Source organism: Dromiciops gliroides, chromosome X (assembly GCF_019393635.1).
Source record: "Dromiciops gliroides isolate mDroGli1 chromosome X, mDroGli1.pri, whole genome shotgun sequence".
Lineage (NCBI taxonomy): Eukaryota > Metazoa > Chordata > Mammalia > Microbiotheria > Microbiotheriidae > Dromiciops > Dromiciops gliroides.
The window spans coordinates 18,817,685-18,832,032 of NC_057867.1; the positions used below are offsets into that span (position 1 = coordinate 18,817,685).

Here is a 14,348-nt window from a genome sequence, read left to right on the forward strand (position 1 = left end):
AACATAAGACATAGTTATAATAGGCAGCATTTATATTTCAATAAAATGATAAAAGGATTGTAACATATGTAGCTTTGACCACTTTCTTTGGGGGGGGAGGGGCTGGGAAATGAGGGTTAAGTGACTTGCCCGGGGTCACACAGCTAGTAAGTGTCAAGTGTCTGAGGCCAGATTTGAACTCAGGTCCAACTGGATCCAGGTCTGGTGCTTTATCCACTGCGCCACCTAACTGCCCCCAAGGGTTTGACCACTTTCAATGAAGGTGTCATAAAGAAAAATTGGAACCCAAACTTTAAATACAAATTTTTATTACATAAAAAAGTATGAGGCACAGGTCCAGAGGTCCAGGACACTCTCAAGAAGTCTCTCCCCATGTTGGAGGTAATGCCCTCAATGACCTGCATACCAAGCAGACCACTCAACCCAGGATCCCCCAATCCCTATTAGGCTGTCTTCCCTTTACATCTGCTGGGCCTGCCCTCAAATTAACATTGAGCCCCTTAGGCACCTGTGTCCATCTCAGTAAGGCAGATGAGGACATGTGGATGCTCACTTGGCTCAAGTGGCCTGCTGCTCTCCCACGCCCCACTCCTGCCTTCCTGTGCCACTGCCCACTGGAGCCACCATCAAGATGCTCATGTTCGTGGTACATACCAACTTGCAGCACTCTGTGATGCCTGAACCCCTGCTGAGCAACTTCACCATGCAGCTGGCCAAGGCCATGGGAAAGCCAGCCCAGTACATTGTGGTGCACATCTCAGTGGACCAGCTGATGGACTTCTGGGGCTCATTGGACCCATGTGCCCTTTGCAGCCTGTGCTCCAGAACAAGGCACACGACAAACAGTTCTGTGAGCTGCTCACCAAGCACCTCAAAATTCCAGGAAAAAAGGATCTATATCAATTACTATGACATAAGCACTGCCAACGTGGGCTGGAATGGATCCACCTTTGCCTGAGCTCCTGCCCCCCTCTAATGCATACCTGTGGCCCAAGAATGTGTCCTTTGCTGCAGTCACTCCCTAGTTCTTGTGTATTTGGAAAACAATAAAGAGATTTTAGGCATCAAAAAAATTGACATTGACCCCAGCAGAGCTTACTGCTGTCTAAGAGACTGTGTCCTGTCCCATCCAAGACAGACGATGATGGGAAGGCTACAAAAAGGATAAAAACTCTGGGATCTGATATGGGCCAAGGGGATGCCCAGTTCTCCCTGATTCTCTCTGTTGGCCTATGATAGTATACCTGCACTCTTTAAGTCACTGGAGCCCTGACAGGCTGCAAATATTGGCATGGAAAAAGAGATGAGGGGCGGCTAGGTGGTGCAGTGGATAGAGCACCAGCCCTGGAGTCAGGAGTACCTGAGTTCAAATCTGACCTCAGACATTTAACACTTACTAGCTGTGTGACCCTGGGCAAGTCACTTAACCCCAATTGCCTCACTAAGAAAAAAAAAAAAAAAGGAGATGAGCTGCACATGACATTTATCTACAATGTGAAATCTGTCCCAAATAAAATGTAAAAGGCCCCTAAGGCCCCCCTCTGAAGCCCCTTGGGAAATTCCCTCTCCCTGAGGCACCCTTTCAAGACCATCATGAGCTGCAGTGGCATCCTCCTCCTGCAGGTGGCTGGGGAGGGTTCGCACCAGGCCCTGGGCTCCCTGCCCCAGCGGCAATATACATGCAGAGGATCTTGTTTGTTCCCTCAAAAATCAGCAGAATCCTGGAGTCTCAGAGGTAGTGTTCATAGGGGTAACCTTTCATGTATCCCAGGCCTCCAACAGTTTGTAGAGCTTCATTCACACAAACCCAGGCTGCTTCCCAGTTGAACACCTTCACCATGACTGCCTCGGGAAAACTGGGCTGTCCGTCATCTGGGCAGTTCGGTAGGCCATACTCTCCATCACACATGTTTTCTTAGCCAGCAGAGTAAACTTTTCCTCAATCCAAATTCACTTAGAGGTCCGTTGAACTGTTGTCATTCCAATCGCCTTCTTGATTATTCCAGCAACTAAACTTCCCGTGCTAAACCATCCACTATGCAGGACATGCACTGCTATCTTGAATCCACCTCCCACTTCTCCAATGACATTTTCAACAGTCACTATTGTACTCCAAATAACAATCATAGGTAAACTCCTATTTCCCATTAAGGTGATATAAGACAGTAAATCAGTTACCAATGTTCACGAGTATATCTTCTACATATCTAATTCAGACACTAATTTAACTATTTCTCAATACTAATACTCTCCACAATAGAAAATAATTTTAAGCATTGATGCAAGATAGACATTGAGCCCTGGGCATAAATCCTGGAGCTGTCAATAATGATCTTGTGTAAACCTGAGCAAGTCATTTAAGGTCTCTGAGCTTCCACTCTCAGATTAGTAAAATGTGGTTTCACTACAAAGCCCCTGAAATCCCTTTCAGCACCAGATCAATATTCCTATGTGTGACCTTAAGCAAGTCACTTCTCTCTCGGCCTCAGTTTCCTCAGGTATAAATTGAGTAGATTGGATAGCTAACCTATAATTTCCCTTGCAGCTCTCTATCTAAAATTTTGTGTATGAACTTTACCAGAACACCTCTGTCAATGAAGGGATTGTTCTAGATGGTCTTTGAGGCCTTTACTATTTCTAGATCTAGGGTCCTATGATGCTGAAGGCCTTCAAGGAAAGACTGGGTAGAGGGAGCACCAAGGTCACAGATATACACCATACATTTGAGAATGTTGGTAATGATTGAAAGGAAAAAGATGGCTTTGTTCAGAATGGAGTGCATCACTTGAAAGGGATGGAGAACATAATTCGGGGGAATGAGATGATTGAACAGCCTGAGAGACATTGTTTCAGGATAGCTAACAATCAGTTTATTAATTAGACTAGCTGATAATCAATAAATTGATGATCCAAGCTCCCTCTCTGTAACCAAAGACAAAACCCTGGAGATCACTGAATGCTTAAATAACTTTGGCCAAGGAGGTGCCCTGAAAGATGAAAATCAACACTGCTTGGTGAATAATTAGTGAGGAGGTGAGGATACTAATGAAGAGGTGGGCTAAAAGTCTTCAACTCCTCCTGCTGAGAACTTGGCTTGATTATGAGACTCAGCCACCTCCAAGAACCTGGACAAAGAAATCCATCTCTACCCAGACCACTGCGGTTGGTTTTCTCCTTCATGAGTAAGGTTACCCTAAACCACAATGCAGGGCTGCAAGGGCAAGGACTTAATGCTTCAGGGCTGGAATTCACCCAGATTGCATTTCTCAAAATAGAAATAGGTCTTCTAGTTGACTAGGGTCCTGCCTAGGATCAAGGAGCATGTTCCCTTGTATATGTATAATATATTCCCTTCTGGCCCCACTTTCATTACAATGCAATATCCCTTATGTCCACAAGATGGCACCACAGTACTAAATTCTGCAATATAGACTTAGGCCACTAGATGTCAAGAAAGACTGTCCTATAATATTCTCCAATAATTGACAATATTGACCACCAGATGGGAACAAAAGACTGTTATAATTTTCACTGGCCCTAAATTGGCTAAAAAAGCATTTGTGAAACTCTTAGTAACACGAGACCCTGAAAAAGAGGAAGACAAGTCTTACTGTTCTTTTCCAAAGATGACATTTCCACTGGAATGGCAGGATAAATTTATTTTCAGACATTTTAAATGTGTGGATTCGCTTCACTGATTTTTAAATTTTTTTCTTCTGGAGAATGGCTCTGGATGTTTTTGTTATTCATTCACGTCAGACTCTTTGTGAGACCATTTGGGGTTTTCTTGGCAGAGATACTGGAATGGTTTGCCTCAGTTTCCTGATTTGCAAAACTTAAATGCAGACACTAATATAAGACTATGTAATTTTTTGAAAGTAGTCGATTAAGGATGCTTGGATGTTTTGACAAGCATGGCTCTAGCTAATGAAGGTGTTTCTGAGAGAGCCATAAAGTCTACTTATTATTCTAAGGAAGGAGACCAGCAGATAGGGACTTACTTGCTTCCCCAGACATTTGTAGAGACATTTCATATTGTAGCACCCAATTGATTCCAGGGTTTTCCTGACACCAAGTAGCACATTGTCTGGATTCAGTTTGGAGTTCTGTTGGAGTTTTGATCTTGTTAATCCAGTGTTTCATAATATTATTTTGGATAATAAAGAGAGCTCCATCAAATCCAGGTGGTTTATTTAATTATCAAAACATGATTAGCACAATTAGCCTGATAGCAAAACACATTTCTCCATAAAAGAGCTGACATGATGATTTACTTCTGGGACTGTCATGGGGAAATAGGTGGGGGGGGTCCTTAGATATTCCTCTTTAAAGAAATATACCCTCTCCCACACAATCCAGTTGGAATAAAATTCTTTTATTTTTGCACATAAAGTCACCAAGAGGGAAGTCAAAGACTTCCCTCAAGGGGAGGAGATAACTTAAAGACATTTTCCTTGTCCAATAGAAAAAGGGCAAAAGTATTTTAAAGGACAGATGGTGGGGGGATGGATGGGATGGCCACCTGACTATGAAAAGTTCCCTTTGGGGGTGGGGAAAGCTTGAATGGAGTGGTGGTCTAGACTTCTGGAGTTATCTCTGTCCCTTGGCACAGATAAGACAGCAGCCATGCCTAATGGCCTTATCTCCCTTACTTCTTAGGTGTGTCCATCCTGATTGCTAGTTAGTCCAACCCCCATGTCAGGGACCAAATGGAATCTGAACTCATGATAGTGTATAAATCTCAAATCATCCTAGGGCCATTTACTGGTAGCCCTTTAAATTCTACTCATGAACACCTACAGTGTTTCAGTCATTGTCCTGAGCACTGGGATACAGGGGCAAAAAGCCTGGCCTTCTACCCAGGTCCTTCTTAGCAAAATTTCCCTTCTAAGTCTTGGTTGAAGTAACATCTTCCGTGTGTTACTGTCATTGAAGGCTCAGAGTGGGGAAGGTCAAGAGTATAACCTGAACAGAGACTCTCTAAACAAGGGCTTGGCACCACAAAGAGAGTAGCATGTTTTTTTGTTTGTTTGTTTGTTTGTTTGAGGGGTAATGAGGGTTAAGTGACTTTCCCAGGGTCACACAGGTAGTGTCAAGTTTCTGAGGCTGGATTTGTACTCATGTCCTCCTGAATCCAGGGCTGGTGCTTTATTCACTGTGCAACCTAACTGCCCCCAACAGTATCATGTTTTCAATGCCTTCCTCCAACCTTCTCTTTTCTGAAGTGACTGTGAGGAAGCTCTGTCTACTGCTAAATGAAGGGAGATTTGACAAAGTCTCTACAACAAGGAAAAAAACCAAAAAAGGCCTCAGTCATTGACCCAACGATCAGATTGTGCATCCCTCCCTCCTGGGAATGTGGAAGCTGGGGAGAGAACAATGCTAAGGGAATGCTTTAAGGGTTAGTGTGCTCTTCATGTGTCAGTCCTTGTGAATTTTATCACATTCTCATTCTATTTTTTTCCTGTTTTAATGGGGTACAGGGGAATGCAGGCAAAGCCTCAGGAGGCGGATAGGATCCCAAAATGGACTTTTGCCCACAGCCCCACCCTTTATCAGGGAGGGTCTGCTGAGGAAGAATTGTATTCAGCTGGGCCCTACCTCTGGTTCTCATGGTGACTTGTTTGTTACAAAGGAAATCTTATATCCTGAGTCACTGGCCTTGGTGCTAGCTCCTTATTAGGCAGGTATTATCAGGATCCCTCAGAAAAGAGGAGTGGGCTTCTTTCCCTCTTTACTCTGAGCAACCAAATGGCCACAGACCTAAATCTCTAGGTACTGCTAGCTAATGAGAGAAAGCAAACATATCCCAAGTCTCATACAAGTACACATACACACACACACACACACATACATATATGTGTGTGTGTGTGTGTGTGTGTGTGTGTGAGTGATAGAGAGAAAACGACAGAGAGAGAGAAGCTGATTGTATAACAGGATGTAAAAGAAAGCTTGCAAAGCAGCTGTGGCTACAAGAATGAGTCAGGAAATGGAACAAATAAGGAATCCATCATTTCCTTCAAGGACTCAATGATCACCTCCTAGCCAGGTGCCCATAAGTTTGTCCCTAGGCCAAACAGAAGCTTGAGATCTTGAATTTCTCAAGAGAATCTCTGAATGTCAAGAAATGATCTATAGATCACATGTGCTTCAAGGATTACAAAGAACCTTTCACAAGCCTCTTTAAATATTCAGAAGATGCCTGTTAGAGCTCTCATGCTGGCTCCAAACTAGAAAGTGCAAAGGTTATGATGACCATTGTTGAGATGAAGGAATACAGGCCCAGAAAAGGGCAGTGACCTGCCTGGAAAGGGAGTTGCTATGGGGATGGCCATTGGGATAGGCTTGAGTCAAACAATGAATAAGTGCTTCACTTCCCCCATCTCAGCATTCACTCCCCTAACCTCCAGAAGAAATACCCTTGGGGACTTTATCCTTCCTGTTTTGGATACCTTCTCCCTGCCCAGCCTCCTTAGTGAGGAAGCACAAATTCACCTAGCCCACTACATTTAGACAGCCCCATACCAACCCATACTTCCCTTCCTCTCCAGTGAGACAAGTAGCCCATCACCTTGCCCTCTTACCTGTGAAAAAAATCAGACTAAGCTTAGGTTCTTTGCCCTTACTTCATTATAAGCTTTTCTGCCACCAGGTACTCAGAAGAAATGATAAATTTCTGGACTACTTTTATTGTTTTCTTGATTGTCTAGACTTAAGAAATTCATGTAGAAATGATCATAAAGATTAAACATAAGCATGTTTGACAGGTTTTTCCAGCAAGACAGCCAGTTAAAACTCAGAAGTCACTTCATTTTTCCACCTTCTGAATATTAAAACAGGATAAGGGTAGGTGCACTACCTCACTTCTTCGACTGTTGTGATCCAATTGTTCCAAACTAACACTTACACCAGCTGCAATCACTTAGCACTTTAAGACTAATAAAGCATCCTCTATGTGTAACACTGGCTTTGGGTTAAATCAATTAATCCATCTCGGTCCCCTCCACAGCCCATTCATGCCATGATCTTGCCTCCATCAGATAGGAATGCATGTAAATTGAATGAGAAATCCAGAAGAGCAAAGTGGTGCAGAACTAGTCATCATCTCTGGGATTTTTAGTGAGTGTGACAGGAACTCTATGCAGATTGGTTGAGGAATCCCTGGCAGGTCTGAGAAACCCAGAGCCAGTTGGGAATCAGGGGATTTCAGTTTCTAGCAGTTTAATGGTAGAAGCCGGCAGACAAGTCCTTCCGAAGGAATCACTTGGGAAGGGGGTAGGAGGTGCATCCTCTCAGTCTCCTCTCCTCTCCCTCCTCCTCTTGGCAAAGTAGGACCTTGTGAAATAGATAGGACCAGAGGACCTAGAACTTCCATCAATTACCTAGTGCTGTCCCAGCAGGCAGCAGTGAGTGTCTGGAGGAGAGGGCAGATTCCACACAAGGAGGACAAGCAGAGGTAAGGCTCTACAAGGAGCCCAGCGAGAAAGCTGCACCCTAAGTGAGGAAAACCTATTGAGGACTCCAGCAAAAGGACTTCAAGGAACTGCGTGTTAACCCTTTGCCATCTGTGTTCTCTACTCTCGAGAGTACTTTCTCCGGGACCCTGTGCTTACTAGAGGCGACTCTGGGTGTTAGATTTCCTTTTGTGCCAACTCTACCTCTGCATTGAATACATATTTCAGACCATTAAGCAGGTCAGGTAGGCTAAATAATCTAAGCTGATGATCATGGGGAAAGGCAGTAGTGGAAGCTCATGAGTCATGACAGTGCCCCAAGTCCTTAGGCTTGTGTGTAGTACTCTGAAGGGGAGATATAAGTAGATGCCCACTGGGACCTGCCCTGCCCCAGTGTGTCTGAGGGTTAGGCTAACAGCTTCAAGGCTGGGCTACACATACATAATTCACTGGACTCTCCCAACCTCCCTGGGATGTATTATAATCTCTATTTTAATGCTAAGGAAACAGAGGCTCAGAAATCTCCAGTGACATACTCCTGGTTCCCAAGATGGTTAGTGTCAGACATAGCATTAGAATCCAGGTTTCCTCAGAGCTCACAGCCATTTATTTCTCTGTGGATCAGCTAAGTTGCATAGTGGATAGAGAACTAGCCCTGTAGTGAAGATAATCTGTGTTCAAATTTCACTTCCAGACATTAACTAGCTGTGGGACCCTGGACAAGTCACTTAACCCCAATTGCCTTAAACATTCTCCAGTAGTCCTGATCTGTATAATGATTGGAATGATGCCACCTGCTGGAGACTTACTGTAGAAGAGTTCCACCCATGAAGGGAAGGTCTTTGAGGGCAAGACCAGGAGTCTTTTCTTTGGCATCAGGAAGTGATGTTGGGTAGTGGGAGGAAGAAGGAAGGGACTAGCACTCTGTCTCGGGCTCTTTCCTTTGGACTCTGGTGGAGAGCGGAGCTAGAAATGCGCTCTCCCTTTAATAGATAGGAATCTAGGCCTTTCTCTCTCTCTTTACCAAATTCTTATTCTCCTTAATAAATGCTTAAAAGTCTAACTCTTGCTAAAGCTTATAATTTATTGGCGACCACTCATTAGATATTTTAGACAGACTAGCTAGAATTTTAGCCCTTACCATCTGTATCTTGCCACTGGGCTCAGGTGGCTCTGGAGGGGAGAGTAGGGTGGGTGACCTTGCACAGCCCCCTCTCTCACTTAAATCCAGTTATGAGCAAGTCATGACATCAGCCCAACGTCATGGTTCTTTTCAAGAACAAATCACAAACAACAATAACATCCACTATTCTTTCAACTAGAGCATCCTATTTCTTTCCTTCAAAAAAGGTGTTTTGTATCAGTCATTTATAATATTCTCCTACTCAACTCAACTTTTATTTACAATAACTTTATCAATTTGCCCAGACATGGGGGTCCCCCAACCCTGTGATACGTGCTGCTGGGGAAGTTGTGGCTGTTTGATCACTTGGTTTCAAGACTTCTGAACTACAGTGAGCTACACTAATCCAGTATTTGAACGGGGTCTAACTTTTTAAAAAATACATAGTTGAAAGAATAGGGAATAGGGGAAGGAAAAAAATACGACCAGCAAACTCACCACCACCCTGAAACAGCAGTTTCAAACAGAACCAGCTGCACATTGTCCCTCTCCCTCTCTCTCGAGTGCCAAAAGTGAAACCTTTCCTCCCTTCTCTCTCCCAACAGTCCCCCTCCCATAGGAAACAGGACTGACCACACACATACACACACACAGCCCCAAGCTAATTGACTGGCAGTCCTGATTGACAGAACTAACAAGAATCTCTACAGAGATGAATTCTGGATGCAGAAGACTACCTGACTTGTCCTCACCAGGCTTCTAGTCATGGCGGGGCTTCCCTCATTATAATTTGGTCAGGCCCATGTAGGCATGCGAGTGTCTGGTGTGAGGTCAGCATGCATGGGCGCACACTGGGGTTTCTAATTTTAGCCAAAGATGGGCTCATAAAACCCCCAAATCATAAGTAATTCCTTATAAAACATTCTGGAGAGCAATCTGGATCTTTGCCCAAAGGGCTATGGGACTGTTCATACCCTTTGTTTCCGTGCTACCACCGCTAACTCTGTATCCCAAAGAGACCATAGAAAAGGGAAAAGGACCCACATGTACAAAAATATTTATAGCAGCTCTTTGTGGTGGCAAAGAATTGGAAATCAAGGGAATGCCCATCAATAAGGGAATGGCTAAATAAGTTGTGGTACATGAATGTAATGGAATACTATTGTGCTGTAAGAAACAATGAGCAGGAGTAGATCAGAGAAACCTGGAAGGTCTTACATGAATTGACACTGACTGAGAGGAGCAGAACAAGAACATTGTACACAGTAACAGCAACATTGAACAATGGTGACAGACTTGGCTCTTCTCCACAGTGCAACGATCCAAAACAGTTTTAAAGAACTCACAATAGAAAATGTTCTCAACATCCAGAAAAAAGAACTGTGAATTATGAAGGCAGATTGAAACATACTGTTTCCATTTTAACTGTTTTTTCCTTCTTTTTTGAGATTTTTTCCCTTGTGCTCTGATTATTCTTTCACAAGATAACTAATGTAGAAATATATTTAACGTGATTGTACATATACAAACTATATCAGACTGCTTTCAGTCTTGGGGAGGAGGGAGGGAAGAGAGGGTAGGAGAAAAATTTGGAACTAAAAATCCTGTGACAACAAAGGTTGAAAACTATCCTTATATGTAACTGCAAAATAAGAAAATACTTTTTAAAAATTAAAAAAACACAAATTAAACATATCCTTGCTATTTTAAAAAAAACTCTCAGTTTTTCATGAGCAGAAACATGAATCCAGATCGCATAGTGTCTCTGTCTCTCTCCCTAAGTGTGACAGGAAATCCAAGCAGATTGTTTGAGGAATGTGGCCAAGTCTTTTGCAAGCCAGAATTTCTCAGTTTGGGATCAGGGCTTCTCAGGTTCTAGCAGTTCATTGTTAGAACCCTGCAGCCAAGAAGGAATCACTTGGGGTGGGGGGAGGAGGTGCATTCTCTCAGTCTCCTCTCCTCTCCCTCCTCCTTTTAGCAAAGTAGGACCTTCAAGGAACTAGATATTTTAAGCCTTTGCCAGCTTTGTTTTGTAATTTTGAAGCCACTTTCTCCTAGATTCTGTGTCGAGCAGAGAGTGACTGTGGGGGTTGGAGCTCCTGTTGTGCCAACTCTACCTCTCCATTGAAAACATATTTCTGAACATCAAACAGGTCAGGTAGGATAAATGGTATGTACTGATGTTAATGGTGAAAGGCTCATCAATCATGAAAGTGCCCCAAGCCCTTAGGTATGTAATATACTATATAGGAGATATAAGCAGATGCCCATTGTGACCTGCCCTGCCCCAGTGTAACTGAGTGTTGGGCTCATAGCTTCAAGTCAGGGCTACTCACATATAAGTCACTTGACTCTCACAACCTCCCTGGGATGTATTATTATATCTATTTTAAAGTTAAGGAAACTGGGGCTCAGAAAAGTCCAGTGACATACTCTTGGCTCCCAAGCTGGTTAGTGTCAACATGGGAGTAGAACCCAAGTTTCCTCAGAGCTCACATACACATCCTTGTGGATCAGCTAGGAAGCAAAGAGGATAGGGGACTGATACAAGGGAGCCCTCTTTCTCCAGGACTCTGTGTCTACTAGAGGGTGACTCTGGGGGTTGGAGTTCCTTTTGGGCCAACTCTACAACTGTATTGAATATGCATTCCTGAACATTAAGCAGGGCAGGTAGGCTAAATGAATTCATGGGGAAAGGCACTAGTGGAAGTTCACAAGTTATGGCAGTGCCCCAAGTCTTTGGGTTCTGGGTAGTACACTGAAGGGGAGATAAAATAACCTTCCTTGCCCAATGTGTGTGAGTGTTGGGCTAACAGGTTCACATCTGCTCTACTCATGCCTAAATCATTTATGATCTCGATTTTTAAGCTGAGGAAACTGAGATCCAGAAAAGTCCAGCTTTCCTAAACTGATAAGTGTCTGATATGGGATTTGGACCCATGTTTCTTCAGACCTCATATCCAAATCTATTGCTCTTTCAACTATAGCATACTATTTCTTTCCTTTCCCTTCAAAAAGTTTTTTTTTTAATATGAGCCTTTTAGTTATATTCCCATACTCACTTCAAATGCCACTTACAATAATTTTTATAAAGTTCCTCAAGCATGGTTGTCTACCACCCCTGTAATCCCTGCTGCAGAGAAAGTTGATTTCAAAACTTGTGAACTGTCGGGAGCTCCACCAATCCAGTCTTTGAACAGAGACTAACATTTAAAAAAAATAATTATATGGATATATTTTTTAAAAAAACAAAATATTTCCCAATATCTCTTACCCTTACCCCTCCATGGGAGACATCCTATAAAACATTTTTTAAATATTTAAAATATATTTAAAATATTATGCCATATTGGGAGAAACTAATTTCTCATGAATAGGTTCAGCCAATATAAAGAAATTATAATATTACCAAAATTAATTTACTTATTCAGTGCTGTACCAGTCATACTACCAAAGGAGTAGTTGGCAGACATAAGAAAAATGATAATAAGATTCAAATGGAAGGACAAAAGTCAAGAATTTCAAGTTTATTTGTTTGTTTGTTCATTTGTGTTAAAGCCTCGTACCATTTTATTTGTCCCAAGAACAAGCAGGCATGCTTTCCAAAAGTTCTTTCCAAAGAAAGAACAATCAAAATTTCCCCTTTTTTGTGACAGTATATAAACTTTTTTTTCTTTCAGTGCTTAAAGGGTAATATCACTTTCATTAGCATAAGAATACTATAACAGGCAACTTATAGAAACAGGAAGGGTTTACCAAGGACAAGGATGCCTATATATTTGATAAGGAGAACAATAAGATCTATTTAAACTCTTTGAAAAAGAAGTAAGTGAATAAGGACTTATCTACTAACTTTCTGGGTTCAGTTAGAAGTTTAGTCAAGGGGCGGCTAGGTGGCACAGTGGATAAAGTGGATAAAGAAGTGGATAAAGGTACTCCTGGATTCAGGAGTACCTGAGTTCAAATCCAGCCTCAGACACTTAACACTTACTAGCTGTGTGACCCTGGGCAAGTCACTTAACCCCAATTGCCTCACTAAAAAATAAATTAATAAATAAAAATTTAAAAAAAAAAGCAGTTTAGTCAAAGGGCATTTTCTCCTATTAATCCAGGGTTTTCTAAAATACCTGTGGATAATAAGGCAGCTCAATCAAATCCAGGTGGTCCATACATTCTTATTAACAATCCTACCTGTTAGTCAAAGGGTCAGTCTCACTCACCCCCCCCCAGATCAAGGAGCTTCTGTTTGGAGTATAACTTTGGCAGTAACAGCATTTGATAATTCCAGTGCCAGTAGGATGCTTACGTGGACAGCAAGAAAGAAAAGGATAATGAAGAGTAGGAGGATTATGGCACCAAACAGGAGAGAGGGAATGATATGTCCAAGTCCTCCATGGAGGAAAGAGAAGAAATCATTGGCCTCTGTGCCCTGTGTCTTTGGCCAAAAGGACTGCTTATACAGGCAATAGGCATTATCAACTATTTTGTTGGGATGGGCTTACATAAAACCAACACTCCTCACTAAGAGAAGCAAAGACTCTACTTCGGCTCTGGAACACTGTCTCAGGAAGGAAGTCATGTTGCTCCTTAAGGTCCATGATTTTCTCTTCCACACTGTATGAAAGCTCAAGGGAAAGATGCCCAAAGATCTGAGTGTTGAACCAGGGCAGCAGTAGAAGCTGCTCTGCACCCGGCTCTTCCTCAGAAGGCAGACAGAGGCATAGGTAGAGGCAAACGAGATATTGAGAAAGGTGAAGAGTCGGGGAGATAATAGAATTGTAGGAAAGCCTGTAACACCTGGAACCTCTGCCATGGCAAGGACATTCACTGTAATGACACATGAGGGATCCCTGTCACAGGGGTGCTGATCCATAAATTAGAGTGGGATGGTCAGACTTCTATGTTAGTAGGTTTACAGAGCCAGCAGGAGGCTAGGCTCAGGAGGGTTAGAGCCTACTGAACTAGGGGTCTAAGCAGGTGTTGGGTGACATGAGAGGAATTGATCATTGTCAAATGGGAGGCAGAGCTGGCTGTGAAGAAAGTCCCCACAAATACCAAAACCAATCCCATATGTAGGAGAAAGCAACAATAATGTAAAAAATACAGAGTGACCTCTCAAAGATGTGTGCATCCAGATTTTTGGAGCTAACATTACTAATAACTGTCTACAAAATAGACCCAGAAAAACAAACACTATTTCTATTTAATAATTTGAAACTTAGGAAAAGAACTAAAAATAGAAAAACAACAAGAAATCAAGGGAAATAATGTAAAAAGTCAGTGATGAAGAAGGAATGAGAATCAAGGGAAATCAATATACCAGGGTTTAATAAATACCAAGACACGTATTCCTTAGGGGGAAAAATTTTTAAAAACCTCCATATTTGAGAATAATTGCTCAGTTAACTATAAAGGAGTCTGAGAGAAATTAGGCCTAGACCAAGAATTTCTACTATTTTCAACAAGAAGTCCTAAATAGACATGACCTTAAATGTAAAGAACTTCAAATAAAAAAAGTACAAGAAAGAAATGTCATATACATTTCAAAGCTATGGGTAGAAGTAGTCTTAAGTAAACAGAGGATAGAGGCAATTAGAAATGATAAAATAGATACCTTTGACTACTTGAAACTGAAATGCTTCTGTAGAAATAAAATCAATGCATCTCAGAGAAGGAGCCAATTGATCAAATTAGGGCAAATTCCTTATATCAAATTCCTGAGATAAGTGTGTAGTTTTGAAGATATGCAATGAACAGATAGGTAGAGATAT

The 14,348-nt window shown here is 42.2% G+C and overlaps 1 pseudogene; it reads left to right on the forward strand.

Annotated features, from left to right (window-relative positions):
• Window positions 1-631: 631 nt before the first annotated feature.
• Window positions 632-958, forward strand: LOC122733286 (annotated as a pseudogene).
• Window positions 959-14,348: the final 13,390 nt, after the last annotated feature.